Source organism: Callithrix jacchus, chromosome 11, assembly GCF_049354715.1.
Source record: "Callithrix jacchus isolate 240 chromosome 11, calJac240_pri, whole genome shotgun sequence".
Lineage (NCBI taxonomy): Eukaryota > Metazoa > Chordata > Mammalia > Primates > Cebidae > Callithrix > Callithrix jacchus.
The window spans coordinates 57,428,413-57,439,309 of record NC_133512.1 but is presented as its reverse complement, the minus strand read 5'-3'; the positions used below and the strand labels follow the sequence as shown (position 1 = coordinate 57,439,309).

General features: G+C 38.4%; 1 long non-coding RNA gene across 2 annotated transcripts in view; it reads left to right on the top strand.

Annotated features, from left to right (window-relative positions):
* LOC108593038 (uncharacterized) overlaps positions 1-10,897 on the top strand; it is a 66,703-nt gene that overhangs the window by 44,951 nt on the left and 10,855 nt on the right. The window lies entirely within an intron of this gene.

Sequence of the window (10,897 nt, the reverse complement as noted above, 5' to 3'; positions counted from 1 at the left end):
GAAGACCCAACTTGTCACGGTTGAGACAGGTCTCCTCACCGTCTTTTGTCTCGGTTATCCCGAACTATTTTTCAGGAACAGCCAGGCTCCCCACCCCAAGACCGATAAAGGCCAGGAATAATCAAGCACTCTCTCATCTCAAGGTGGTGACGGTTGTGCCCTTGTTTAAAAGGGATGCCTGAGACCATGAAGATTTGGAGTTTGGGAGGCGGATCTGCCTTTGGGGAGTGAGTGTAGGGCCATAAGAGGTGGCTGTGCTTTGAGAAAGTTCCGGGGGTGATGTGTCCCATCATCCAAACATTGCAGGACAAGTCAAAGTTACAGAAAGACTCTAGTTTACTTGTAGCCTAACATAACCAAAATACGGTATTTGTCAGGAAACGTATCGTATTTGCATAATTTGAGAATGTAATTGAAGAACCAACCCGCCACAGAGCTTTTAGAAAGGGGAAAATAGAAAACTTAAAAAGAATCATTAATACCAACATCTAAAATATAACAAAATTGAATAAACCAATATGAGTTTTATACTGTAATTGAAATAAAATGTCACTATGTTCTTAAGAGTGCTAGTTTAACAGGAAATCTCCAACGCATTATTATCCAGAATCATCTCAAAGGTTCACTCTTTATTTGTATGGGCCCTTGCTATTCGTAGGGTAGAAGGCTGCACCTCGTTCCGGTGGCTGCCACCTTGATGAGGAGACACTTCTTGTAACAGAATGGTTAGCCCACAGCTTTTCCCAGCCCCCTTTTCCACAGCCAGTAAATTGTTTTAGTTTATGGACCTCAGCTGCAGTTGCAGTCACCATCAAATTCCAATTTTGAATTTAAAGGTGAATAATGAATGCAATGAACTTTCTAGAATTCATGAAGGGCAGTGATGCTCCCTTTTATGTAATAATTCTGTATAGCCTTTCAATATGCTATTCTGTGTAGCCTTTCAATATACTATTCTGTGGACTGAATTTGCAAATTATCATTTGTTTAATCAGTTGTTAATCTAACATTATGACTAACTAAAAACATAGAAAATTTGCTGGTATTCCAGAAGTCTATGGACTTTGTTGTTTTGTTTAAATAGAAGATGTTAAAAGCAGCTGCTCACTATACTTACCTTCTTTACTCAGCATAGGGTAGAGGTGAAAAAAACCTTAATCTCTTAATTTGGTAGTTTATATAACCTATTGTTTTTGGAATACACAGTTTTCTTCCCCTTTACATTCCTGTTCTTTAGATAGCTTAAATCCTAAGTTTCCGACTTGTGATTTAAACTCCACATGAGAAAGCAGGTTGGGATTTTATCTTTAATAATTTTATTTATAACTCAAAAGTAAGTTTCAAAACATTGTGTGATAGAAACTCCTATAATAGTGTTTATTTAATCCATCTTGGAAATTTTTTGCTACAGTATCTTTGATATATTTGACTATTCATTTGACTGTTAATGACTAAGAAAGGGAGAAACATTAACTTTACTGCAATCAGGAAAATTCTGCTTTCAAACTGTTAAACAGAAGAAAATATATGATGTATGAACATTCATGTATTTCTAAATAGTAAATAACAGGTAAACCAAAGCTTAATATAAAATCCACTTTTAAATATATACAGTTAATTGTTAGTGAATTGGCTAAAAGAAAGGTACAGATTGCCTTTTCTTCCTCCTAGTGGTTATGTATATAAAACTAAATTTAGTATTAATTGAAAACAAAAAATCCAGACAGGGAAACTGGCACACATTTGATTTAGGTGAAAATTATTTCCTCATTTTTCTATTTGCAGATGATTTTTCATTTTATGTTCTTTCCCTTCCACTCTCCTACTGGTATATAATCAGTAAATACAAACAAAAATATAAATATATATAAAATATAACTTGGAAAGCATGCAATGAAACATAACATAGCATATTCCAAAAGTCAACAAATGATTTGCTGTTACTGGATAGAAATTATACTTGCCTTATTTGCTCAAATAATTGAGTTCATGCCATAATTACATAATTCTGTGGCAAAGCATTTGGTATGTTCTAGGGGAGACGTTTTAAAAATAATTGCCTTGGCCTTTTTAATTTTAAAAATAATTTCAAATTTTATCTTCAATTCAGGGACATGTGTAGATTGCATGATGCTGAGGTCTGGGGTATGATTGATCCCATCACCCAGGTACTGAGCATAGTACCCAATAGCTTTTCAGTCCTTACCCCCATCCCTCCCTCCCACCTCCAGTAGTCCCCGGCATTTATTGTTGCCATTTTTATGTCCATAAGTACCCTGTGTTTAGCTCCTACTTATAAGTAAAAGCATGCAGTTTTTGGTTTTCTCTTCCTGCACTAATTCACTTAGGATAATGGCCTCCAGTTACATGCATGTTGTTGCAAAGGGCATTTTTTCATTCTTTTATATGGCTGTGTAGTATTCCATAGTATGGGCACTAGGTTGATTTCATTCTTTGCTATTGTGAATAGTACTGTGATGCACATACAGGAGTATGTGCCTTTTGGGGAGAATAATTTATTTTCTTTTGGATATATACCAAGTAATGGGATTTTTTTTTTTTTTTGAGATGGAGTTTCACTCATGTTACCCAGGCTGGAGTGCAATGGCGTGATCTCGGCTCACTGCAACCTCCGCCTCCTGGGTTCAGACAATTCTCCTGCCTCAGCCTCCCGAGTAGCCCAAGTAATGGGATTAATGATCAAAGGGTAGTTCTGTTTTAAGTTATTGAGACATCTCCAAGCTGCTTTCTACAGTGGCTGAACTAATTGACAGTCCTACTCACAGTGTATAAGCATTTCCTTTTCTCCAAAGCTTTGCCAGCATCTGTTGTTTTTTGACTTTTTAGTAATAGTCATTCTGACTGGTATGAGGTGGTATCTCATGTTTTTAATTTGTGTTCCTCTGATGATTATTGATGTTGAGCATTTTTTTCATGTTGTTTGGCTACTTGTGTATTTTCTTTTGATAAGATCTGTTCATATCTTTTGCTCATTTTTAATAGGGTTTTTTTTTTTGCTTGCTCAGTTGTTTAAGTTCTGTATAGATTCTTTAGAATTTTAGACTTTTGTCAGATACATAGTTTGCAAATACTTTCTCTCATTCCTTAGACTGTCTGTTTACTCTGTTGATAGTTTCTTTTGCTGTGTAGAAGCTTATTAGTTTAACTGAGTTATACTTGTTAATTTTTAGTTTTGCTTCAGTTGCTTTTGAGGACCTAGTCATAAATTATTTCCAAAGGCTGATGTCCAGAATTGTGTTTCCTAGGTTTTCTTCTAGGACTCTTATAGTTTGAGGCCTTATATTTAAATCTTTAATCCATGTTGAATTAATTTTTGTATATGGTGATGGTATGGATCAAGTTTCATTCTTCTACATATGGCTAGCCCATATGTAGCTATCCCAGCACCATTTATTGAGTAGGGAGTTCTTGCCACAATGCTTATTTTTGTCAACTTTGTTGAAGATCTGATAACTGTAGATGTGTGGCTTTATTTCTGGGTTCTTTATTCAATTCCATCAGGCTATATGACTGCTTTTGTACTAGTACCATGCTTTTTTGGTTACTGTAGCCTTACAGTTTGAATTTAGGTAGTGTGATCCTTCAGCTTTGTTCTTTTTGATTAAGGTAGTTTTGGTTATTCTAGCTCTTTTTTGGTTCCATATAAATTTTAGAATGTCTTTTCTCTAGTCCTGTGAAAAATCACATTAGTAGCTTGATAGAAATATTGTTCAATCTGGGACAGGTGGAGTGAGTCACACCTGTAATCCCAGCATTTTGGGAGGCCAAGGTGGGTGGATCACCTGAGGTCAGAAGTTTGAGATCAGCCTGGCTAACATGGTGAAATCCCATCTCTACTAAAACTACAAAAATTAACTGAGTGTGGTGGTGTGGGCCTGTAATTCCAGCTGCTAGGGAGGCTGAGGCAGGGGAATCACTTGAACCCAGGAGGCAGAGGTTGCAATGAGTTGAGATCACACCACTGCACTCCAGCCTGGGCAACAGAGCAAAACTCCATCTCAAAAAAAAAAAGAAAAGAAAAGAAAAAAGAAATAGTGTTCAACCTGTTGAGTGCTTTGGGTAGTGTGGCCATTTTAGCAATATTGATTCTTCCAATCCATGAGCATGGAACGTTTTCCCATTTGTTTACATCATCTATAATTTCCTTCAGCAGTGTTTTGTAGTTCTCCTTGTAGTGATCTTCCAACTCTTTGATTAGCTGTATTCCTAGGTATTTTATTTTTGTCTGTGACTATTGTAAATAAGATTATGTTCTTGATTTGGCTCACAGCTTTAACATTTTTGGTGTATAGAAATGCTACTGATTTTTGTACATTGATTTTTTGCCTCATGAAACATTACTGAAGTTATCAGTTCCAGAAGCCTTTTGGCGGTGTTTTCGGGGTTTTCTAGGTATAGAATCATATAATCAGCAAAGAAAGTTAGTTTGACTTCTTTTTATATTTGTATGCTTTTTCTTTCTTTCTCTTCCCTGATTGCTCCAGCTAGGACTTCTAGTTCTATTTTGAATAGCAGTGGTGAGAGTGAGCATCATTGCTTTGTTCCAGTTCTCAATGGCAATGCTTCCAGTTTTTGTCCATTCAGTATAATGTTGGCTGTGAGTTTGTCATAGATGGCTCTCATTATTTTGAGGTATGTTTCTCTGAAGCCTACTTTCTGGAGGGTTTTTATCATGAAGAAATGTTGGATTTTATCAAAAGTCTTTTCTGCATCTACTGATATGATCATATGGTTTTTGTTTTTAATTATGTTTATTATGTTATTATTAAGTGTAGTGAATCACACTTACTGGTTACTGTATGTTGAACTAATATTGCATCCCAGGAATGAAGCCTACATGATCGTGGTGAATTAATTTTTCAAGGTGATGCTGGATTCAGTTTGCTATTTTTGCTGAGGATTTTTGTGTCTATGTTCATCAGGGATATTGGCCTGTAGTTTCTCTTTTCATTATGTCTTTGTCAGGTTTTGATATCAAAGTAATGCTGGCTTTGTAGAAATCTCTCTCTCTTTTTTTTTAAGAGTAGGTTTAGTAGAATTGGTACCAGCTCTTTTTTATGTCTGGTAGAATTCAGCTGCAAATCCATCTGGTCTGGGGCTTTTCTTAGTAAATTTTTTTTTAACTGTTTCTGTTTTGGAACTCAATACTGATCTGTTCACAGTTTCAATTTCTTACTGATTCAATCTTAGGCAATTGTGTATTTCCTGGAACTTAACCATTTCCTCTAGATTTCCTGAATTGTGTGCATAGAGATTTCATAAAAGCCCTGGAGGACCTTTTGTATTACTGTGGGAATGGTTGCAATGTCATCTTTGTCATTTCTGACTGTGTTTATTGAGATCTTCTCTTTTTTCTTTGTTAATACAGCTAACAGTCTACCAATCCTGTTTATCCTTTCCAAAAACAATTTTTTGAAAAGATAAAAAAAATTATTTTGTTTTTCGTTGATTCTTTGTATGGATTTTAGGGTCTCAATTTCATTCAGTTCGGCTCTGCTTTTAGTTATTTCTTTTCTTCAGCTAGCTTTGGGGTTAATTTGTTGTTTTTCCTGTTCCTCTAGGTATAATGTTAGGTAGTTAATTTGAGATCTTTCTAACTTTTTGAGGTAGGTGTTTAGTGCTATAAAATTTCCTCTTAACACTGCTTTGGCTACATCCCAGAGATTCTGGCATGTTGTGTCTTTATTTTCATTTCAAAGAATTTTAAAATTTGTCATTTACCCAAAATCATTCAAGAGCAAGTTGTTTAATTTCTACATAATCATGTGGTATCGAGAGATCGTCTTGGTATTGATTTCTATTTTTATTCTACTGTGATCTGAGAGTATGGTTTACTATGATTTTGACTTTTTAATTTATTGAGACTTGCTTTATAGTTGAGCATGTGGTTGATCTTGGAGTATGTTCCATGTCCACATGAGAAAAATCTATATTCTTTGATTGATGGGCGAATTACTCTGTAGATATCTGGTAGGTATAACTGGTCAAATGTTGAATTTAAGTCCAGAATTTGTTAGTTTTCCTCCCTGATGACCTGTCCAGCGCTCTCAGTGTGGTGCTGAAGTCTCCCACTATTATTCTGTGACTAAGTCTTTTTGTAGGTCTAGAAATACTTGTTTTATGAATCTAGATGCTCAAATACTGGGATGTTGGGTGTGTAAATATTTACAATAGTTCAGACTTCTTGTCAACGTGAATCCTTTGCCATTATGTAGTGCCCTCCTTTGTCCTTTTTTTTTTTTTTTTAACTGTAGTTGGTTTAATGTCTTTTATCTGGTATAAAAATAGCAACCTCTGTTCTTTTTTATTTTCTGTTTGTGTGATAGATCTTTCTCCAACCTTTTACCTTGAGCCTATGGGTGTCATCGTGTGTGAGATGAGTATCTTGAAGATAGCAAGCAGATGGCTCAGTCTTGTTTTTTTTTTTTTTTTTTTTAATCCAACTTGCCACTCTGTGAGGTTTTTTATTTTTGTTTTTGAGATGGAGTGTTGCTCTGTCACTCAGGCAGTAGCATGATCTTGGCTCACTGCAATCTCTGCCTCCTGGGTTCAAGAGATTCTCCTGCCTCAGCCTCCCAAGTAGCTGAGATTACAGGCATGTGCCACCACACCCAGATAATTTTTGTGTTTTTAGTAGAGACGGGGTTATACCATGTTGGCCAGGCTGGTCTCAAACCCCCAACCTCAGGTGATCTGCCTGCCTCCAAAAGTGCTGAGATTACAGGTGTCAGCCATTGCTCCCGGCCTCACTCTTTGGACTTTTAAGTGGAGTGTTTAGACCAATTACATTCTAGGTTAGTATTGTTATGTGTGGTTTGATCCTATTGTAAAGCTGCTAGCAGGTTGCTTTGTAGTTTCTACTGTGTGGTTGCTTAATAGGTCTGTGGGCTATGTACTTAAATGTGTTTTTGGTAGCAGGTATTGTTCTTTGACTTCCATGTTTAGTTCGCCTGTAAGGCTGGTATAGTGGTAAATAATTCCCTTAGTGCTTACTTGTCTGGAAAAGATTTTATTTCTCTTTCGCTTATGAGGCTTAGCTTGGCTGGATATTATTATTGAGACAGTCTCATCCTATTGCCCAGGCTGCAGTGCAGTGGCATGATCTTGGCTCACTGCAACCTCTGTCTCCCTGGTTCATGCAATTCTCATGCCTTAGCCTTATAAGAAACGGATTATAGAAGTGCACCACCACATCTGGCAAATTTTTGTATTTTTAGTGTAAATGGAGTTTCACCATGTTAGTCAGGATGGTCTCGAACTCCAGTGGTCTCATGTGATCTGCCAGCCTCAGCCTCCCAAAATGCTGGGATTATGGGCATGAGTCACTGCATCCAGCCATTTTATATATGTATTTATGAGACAAGAGTCTCACTCTGTCACCTAGGCTGGAGTGCAATGGTGCAATCTCATCTCTCTGCAACCTCTGCCACCTGGGTTCAAGTGATTCTCGTGCCTCAGTCTCTCAAGTAGCTGGGATTACAGGCACCTGCAACTGCGCCTGGCTAATTTTTGTATTTTTAGTAGAGACAGGGTTTCACCATGTTGGCCAGGCTGGTCTTGATCTCCTGACCTAGTGATCCATCAGCCTTGGCCTCCCAAAGTGCTGGGATTACAGGTGGGAGCCACTGTGCCTGGCCCAGCCATATTATTTTTAACTGCACAATTCTCCTCCATTTTTAGGGTACTGTTAGAAAACTATCATTTTTTTCCTTGTTGAATTGTAATACATACAATTTACTCCCTAGGCAAATAGGGAAAAATACCAGTAAAGCACTGCAAATGAGAAGCGGGGACAGCAAGCTCATTCTTAGGTGGTCCTCAGTGTGGGATAATCAAAAGAAAGGAAGTAAACATTTTTGAAGCCAGGCGCAGCAGCTCACGCCTGTAATCCCAGCACTTTGGGAGGCTGAGGTAGGCATATCACTTAAGGCAAAGAGTTCGAGACCAGCCTGGCCAACACTGTGAAACCTGACTACTAAAAATACAAAAATTAGGCCAGGTGTGGTGTTGCATGCTTGTAATCCCAGCTACTAGAGAGGCTGAGATGGGAGGATTGCTGGAATCCAGGAGGTTAAGGTTGCAGTGAGCCAAGATAGCACCACTGCACTCCAGCCTGGGTGATGGAGCAAGACTCTGTCTCAAAAAAAAAACAAACAAACCAAAACCAAAAACATTTCTGAGACTGCTTTTCAGGGCTGGCCAAATACATTCCCATATGTTGTCTCGGTCTTGTGCTATCATTAAATATTATTAATATAATCAGTTTATATTATTCCATATAACTTTAACTAATTTAACAAGCTTCTGTTTTGCATTTTTGTTAGAAAAATTTATATTTCCCATTTCCAAAAGCTCTTTGCATTTCCAAGCATACATCTTCTCTGTTAATCTTCTTTGACCATTCATTAAATGGATTTTGGGTACAGACCTATCTTTATTTAAATCTTTATATAGTTTTGGCCGGGCTCAGTGGCTCATGCCTGTAATCCCAGCACTTTGGGAGGCCAAGGCGGGTGGATCACCTGAGGTCAGGAGTTCAAGACCAGCATGACTAACGTAATGAAACCCTGTCTTTATTAAAAATATAAAAATTAGCTGGGCATAGTGGCACATGCTTGTACTCCCACCTACTCTGGAGGCTGACCCTGGAAGGCAGCGGTTACAGTGAGATGAGATTGTGCCACTGTATTCCAGCCTGAGCAAGAAGACTGAAACTCTGTCTCAAAAAAAAAAAAAAACTTTATACATTGGTTAGCAAGTTCTGATTCTTTTTTTTTTTTGAGATGGGGTTTCTCCATGTTGGCCAGGCTGGTCTCAAACTCCTGACCTAAGGTGATCCGCCCACCTCGGCTTCCCAAAGTGCTGGGATCATAGGTGTGAGCAACCGCACCTGGCCACAAGTTCTGATTTTTTAAGTGTATTTTGAAATTTGTCCAGTAAAATTTCTTTTGATGATCAGTTCTGTGAATTCTGAAAAAATACACTGAGTATGTCAATCACAATCAGAAGATCCTATCCACTACCACCAAATTTCTCCCTGCTGCCCCATATATTCCCACATCCCCCCACACATATCCTTAACCTCTGGTAACCACCATTTGCTTTTTATTTTTTATTTTTATTTATTTATTTTTAAGACAGGGTTTCACCATGTTGGTCAGGCTGGTCTTGAACTCCCGACCTCAGGTGATCCGCCTGCCTTGGCCTCCAAAGTGCTTGGATTACAGGTGCAAGCCACCACGCCTGACCCTTTCTTTTTTTTAATTTTTAATTTTTATTTATTTATTTTTTAAAGATTCCGTGGTTTGCTTTTTCCCTAGCAATATTAAATGGCCTTTTAATTTTTGCCCATATAAAATTTATCAGATACACAGTATGAGAATGGTGCCAAGCTATTTCTTTTCTATGTGTATATTCACTTAACAGGATGCTCTGTGGATTGTCCTAAGTTTGCCCATTTCTCAAATGTTGTCATTCTTTTGCTTGCTTCTCACTGTGCTCTTCCTAGGTGGCTTTATATCTATTTGTGGAGTTTCCTTTTTTTGTTTGTTTGTTTGAGACGGAGTCTCACTCTGTTGCCAGGCTGGAGTACAATGGCATAATCTTCGCTCACTACAACCTGTGACTCCCTGGTTCAAGCGATTCTCTTGCCTCAGCCTCCCGAGTAGCTGGGATTACAGGCACACACCTCCATGCCCAGCTAATTTCTGTATTCTTAGTAGAGATGGGGTTTCACCATGTTGGCCAGGATGGTCTTGATCTCCTGACCTCGTGATCCGCCTATCTCAGCTTTCCAAAGTGCTGGGATTACAGGGGTAAGCCACCGTACCCGGCCTATTTGTGGCGCTTCAGTTGTCATCTCCTGAGAGCCTTTTGAACTTTAGGCCTGGGAATCCTATTGTCTATTGACTATCTCCATCTGTGTGTCCCTGGGGAGCCAGGAACTCAATACACTTCTTCAAAACTTCCTCCCCCATTCCCTATTTTAGGCAGTATATGGTACCATTTTCTCAGATGTCCAGGACAGAAAAGATCATTATTCATTACTCCTAACTCTTCCTTATTTCCCATATCTAAAAGGTCAATGGGTTTTTTCAAAATATCATTTTCTCCCCATTGCCATTATCTTAGCTTATGTCCAAATTATGTTATATCTTCTTTCTCAAAACTACTTCTTTGAGCCCTTCTGTACATTGGCCCAAGGTATCTGTCAACACACACATCTGAGCTAATCAAGTCCTAAGGGCTCCAATGGCTCCTCATTAACAGGAAACACAACACCCTTCAAGACTTGATTCTTTTTTTTTAACCATTCCACCTATCTCTCCTTTATCTGAGAAATGTCTGAATTCAGAAGCCAGACTGCCAGATACTGAATTCTGACACTCCAACTTACTAGTTTTTTTTTTTTTTGAGACGGAGTTTCGTCCTTGTTACCCAGGCTGGAGTGCAATGGCGCGATCTCGGCTCACGGCAACCTCCGCCTCCTGGGTTCAGGCAATTCTCTTGCCTCAGGCTCCTGAGTAGCTGGGATTACAGGCACGCGCCACCGTGCCCAGCTAATTTTTTGTATATTTTTTAGTAGAGACGGGGTTTCACCATGTTGACCAGGATGGTCTCGATCTCTTGACCTTGTGACCCACCCGCCTTGGCTTCCCAAAGTGCTGGGATTAGAGGCTTGAGCCACCGCGCCCGGCCTACTTTTTGATCTTACACAAATAACATAGCCTCTCTGTATACAACTGTGTTCAAAGGTATACAATACACAAAAATGAAAACATTTACATCACTGTTAGAAACTCTGGTTCCTAAGCTTTTAAATATAGAAAACAAGTATTATTTTATGTTTTTATTATAACTATACATCATGTATCTG